This window comes from Coenobita brevimanus, chromosome 93 (assembly GCF_032717465.1).
Source record: "Coenobita brevimanus isolate Jiangsu-jjx chromosome 93, ASM3271746v2, whole genome shotgun sequence".
NCBI classification, from domain to species: Eukaryota; Metazoa; Arthropoda; class Malacostraca; order Decapoda; family Coenobitidae; genus Coenobita; species Coenobita brevimanus.
Window position 1 is genome coordinate 6,630,787 of NC_137046.1, and position 5,023 is coordinate 6,635,809.

Here is a 5,023-nt window from a genome sequence, read left to right on the forward strand (position 1 = left end):
TTAACCTTCACAACCCCCTTCCCACTTATCCTTCTCAACCCCTTCCCCCTTAACCTTCACAAGCCCTTCCCCCTTAACCTTCACAAGCCCTTCCCCCTTAACCTTCTCAACCCCTTCCCCCTTAAACGTCACAACCCCCTTCCCCCTTAACCTTCTCAACCCCTTCTCTCTTAACCTTCTCAACCCCTTCCCCCTTAACCTTCTCAACCCCTTCCCCCTTAACCTTCTCAACCCCTTCCCCCTTAACCTTCTCAACCCCTTCCCCTTAACCTTCACAACCCCTTCCCCTTAACCTACAAAACCCCTTCCCCCTTAACTTCACCCATTCCTTCCCAATTCACCGCTTCGGTCTCTTCCCACACCGGCACTACCGAAACCACGATCCCCTCCACAACCCCTCCAACACCTACACCTTCCGCCACACTCCTCTCTACCACACAACCCTCCACCACCACACACCCCTCCCAAGAACTCCCCACACGAAAGACCCCATTCTCTCGCCCCTCTGCCACCCCCTCACAGCCCCCGTCCGTCAAAGCCAAAGTGCCTCCCTTCCCCTACTCCTCCGACTCTATCAGCGAACTTTGCTGTGCATGGCATGATTTCAACCCCTTAGGCCCCTTCGAGTACAAGATCACCCTCGACACGCCCGTGGAGGAGAAGAGCCTCGCCCTCGATAAAGGGGTGGAAGAGAGAGGAAAGGGAGACAAGGAAGGCGTTTCACCCAAAGCAGCCGTCTCATTGGAGTCCCTTGACTTAACAGCCCCCAAGAAAAGGGAGGAGAAAAAGGGAAAGAAAAAGAAACGGATGAGAAAAGAGGGAGACGGAGAGAAGAAAAACGAAAACGATGGAGGAAAGAGGAAGAAGAGAGAAAAAAGGGAAGGAAACGAAAAGAAAAAGAAAAAAACAGGTGAGGAGGGACACGGTGAGAAGAGTAAGAAGAGGGAGAAAAAGGAAGAGAGAGGAAAAAAGTCGAGAAAGGAGGGAAAGGAAGAGAGGAATAACGACAAAGATGGGAAGGAGTAAAAAGAATAGGAATAAAAAGGAAATGAAGGAAAAGAGAAAGCAAAAATTCAGAAAGAGGGAGACGGGAAGGAGAAAGAGGAAATGAGACAGGAGGGAAAGAGGAACAGGAAGAGTGAAAAATATGAGAAAAACGGGAAAGAGAAGAAGGTTGTGAAATCAATCAATCAATCAATCATTTCCTGTGGCACCCCACGGGATGCATAGGGCCTCAATGAACTCTCTCCACCAATATTTGTCTCTTGCCATCTCCTTCCAGGTCCCACCAACACTCCTCTCCTGCTTCTTTTTTCATTGTCCTCCAACCAGGTTTCCCTCGGCCTACCTCTACCTCTTCTTCCTCTAGCAGTCCACTCTGGCACATCCTGTATTAAACAACCTTTCTTTTCTGTATATGTGCCCCATCCACTTCCAGCGAGACAGTCTCACATATTCATTAACTGGTTCCACTCTCGTAATATCCCTTACTCTTTCATTTGTAACTCTGTCTTGCCACTTTACCCCAAGAATCCTTCTCAGTATTTTATTCTCAAATCCTAATACTTTCTGATCTGTTGCAATTGTACTGTACCATGACTCATGCCCGTAAATTAAAATTGGTCTAACCATGGACTTGTAAATTTTCACTTTAGTATGTACCGAAAGCATATTATTATTCCAAACAGATTTCAACATTCCAACAGCTCGCCAAGCTTGTCTAATCCTCTCCTCAATTTCATTGTTTAATGTTCCATTAGATGATACAATCGTTCCCAGATATTTAAAAGTTTTCTACATTCTTCACCACATTATTCCCAATTACACAATCGATTTGGTTCTCCATGTTCATATTAATAATTTCAGTCTTTCCACAATTTATTACCAATCCCACCTTTTTTCCTTCCTCCACCAGACATTCGAGCACCCTCTGCATCTCGTAAATACTTCCCGCAAATCAGTACAATATCATCAGCATAGTCCAAATCCACCAGCTTCTTATTTTCTTTCCAGTTAATTCCCTGCACCTGTTCTCCTTACAACCTTTTTCATAACATAATCCATAACCAAAACAAACAACAATGGCGAAAGAACTCCTCCTTGAATCACTCCTGACCTAACTTGAAATGAATCACTCAAAGAACCACCCACCATTACCTTACAAAAAGTACCTTCATGCAGGCTTCTAATAATATTTACAAACTTTTCTGGTATACCATAGAATCTCATAATTTTCAACATAGCTCCACGTGAAACACTATCAAACGCCTTTTCAAAATCCACAAAACACATGTTAAGTGGCATTTTCATCTCATTAGCTTGTTGCATTAGATGCCTTACAATAAAAATCTGATCATTACAACCTCGACCCTTTCTAAATCCCGCTTGTTCTTCTCTCTTAAAATTTTATCAATTACTGGCTCTATTCTGTTCAACAAGATTTTGGAAAAGACTTTTGCAACTACAGGTGTCAAAGTTATCCCCCTCCAATTGCCACACACACTTAAATCTCCCTTTTTTGGTATTTTTATAATCACTCCATTTTTCCACTCTTCTGGAATTCCACCATTATCCCAAGCCACATTAAAAAGTTTCAAAAGCGCATTCATCAACTCGTCATTTTCCACATTAAGCATTTCAGGGAATATTCCATCCTCACCTGGAGCCTTAAAATTCTTTAACTCCTTTATAGATTTTGCTACCTCTTCCAAAGTTATATCCCCTGTTTCTATCTGCAAATCTCTCTCGGCTGGCAAAATGTCCTCTTCAGGTGGGATTGGTCTATTTAGAACAGATTCAAAGTGCTCTTTCCATCTTCCTTTTATATCCAAATCTTTAGTCATCAAATTACCATTTCTATCTCGTACAGGTATTTCCTTCCTTCTCTTTTCAGTCCCAGTTAACTCCTTTATGGCCTGATACGCTGCTCTTGTGCTCTGACCGTCATTTTTACTTAATTTGATTTCTGTCTCTGTCGCCTTTTCATCATATAGTCTCCTCTTATCACGTCTAACGAGTCTTTTTTACTTCAGAATGTAAACTCCAGTACTTTGCTCTAAGTACTTCAACTACCTGGCCATCAACATGTTGTTCTTCACTTCTTAACTTAGCTTCTTTCCTTTTCTGAATTACATTCCATGTTTCATCTGACATCCACTTTTTCCTTCTCGCTTTTCCCTTTTTTCTTAATAGTAACCGTAGCACTCTCATGCAAAACCTCTTTACCTCTCTCCACATTTGATTAATATCATTGTCTTCAGATTCCATCAAAGTCTGCAGGACTAGAAACCTTTTTCTACATTCGCACCGAAACTTTTCCCTCGTGCTCTCATCACTTCTCAGCTCATCAGAATCATAGTTATTACCTCCTGTACAATTACCATTAACGTTTCTCTTAAGTTTTATTTTAATCTTTGACACAACAAGTTGATGATCACTACCTATAACTGCCCCTCCTTACGCAAACATCTTGCAGATAACTCCTATGCCTTCTGCTAATTGCAATGTGGTCAATCTGGTTACAATATTTACCACATGGTGAAATCCAAGTAGTCTTATGTATTTTTCTATGCTCAAAGATAGTTCCACCAATTATAAGGTCATTTGCCAAACAAAAGCTTGCAAGTCGCACCCCATTTTCGTTTCTTATACCAACACCCTCCTTACCCATACAATCTTCAAAGCCATCCCTACTACTGCCAACAATCGCATTAAAATCACCAATGCAAACTAACACATCATGTCTTGCCACTCTATTCACTACATCCTGCAGCTTCTCATAAAAGTCATCCTTCATTTCATCAGCAGCCTCATTTGTCGGAGCGTACCCTACAACCATACTGATATTACCATGGTCAGATTTTAAGCGAGCATAAAGCAAGCGCTCATTAATTGGTTCAAACTCACATAGTGCCTTGCAAGCATCTCTACTCAGCAGTAAGCCTACTCCTTGGTAATGATTTCCATCACTCCTACCAGAAATCAACATAGTCATACCATCTTCCAAATTCATTTTATCAACTCCAAGCAACCTCGTTTCTGTAAGAGCACAAATATCCATCTTGTATTCCTTGAACACTGAAATAAGTTCTTCCATTTTACCAGCCTGATTGAGAGTTCGAACATTCCAGTTTCCTATTCTTAAGGTTCTTTTTGGATGTATAAACTTAGTTTTACACCGTGGGATTCTTAGCACCCCCTGCCCACTTAAGGGCTGCACGGAACTGAGGGCCATTGCTTCGTCACCAGAGTTCATCAAGATTTCTTAGGCAGTAAAATATTTTACCCTGGAGCCAATGCCAGTGACTCGCAGGAACCAGACAATGGAGAGAGGAAATTAACTAAATGAAAGTAAAATGCAGAGGGTTTGGACAGACAAAGTACAAGGGAAAGAAAGAGAGCAAAAAGAATGTAGATAAAAGTGTCCCTTTTAGTCGCCTCTTACGACAAGCAGGGAATACTGGGGAAGTATTCTATCCCCCTTCCCCCACGGGGGAAAAGAAATGAAAAGGGAAAAGAAATGAAAAAATGTCCATCCTGCCTAATCTTTCGCAGGAGGATAGGAAAATACGTTACCCTTCAACTGCCGCGTGAAGATGAAGAGGATAGGAACTGAGGGAACCCTACACCTCAACTACCTCCCTATCACCTAAAGGGAGGATGTAAACCCTTGCCGGGTACTAAGAGTGGCTGGAGCGTCTGAACCCACTAAACCTCCAGGCGTCACCCCTCAGCTCCCTCCCCATCCCTCAAAGGAAGGATTAAGGTAATGTCTGACGTCTGAACCCACTAAACCTCTCAGTTTCCTCCTATTCCCTAAAAGGAGGCTATGCCTGCTGACTTAGTGATGCTGGAGCGTCTAGGGGCACTAGACTACCAGGCGTCATTTAGTTACATTGTTACAGTTCGATTTAGTTTATGGTTTCCAGGTGTGGGGAAAACTATTTGGCTTTTCACGCATTGTAGTCAGCTACACTACATCGAGTGATCACCATCATCATCATCCAGTCCTATGTCTCCCCAC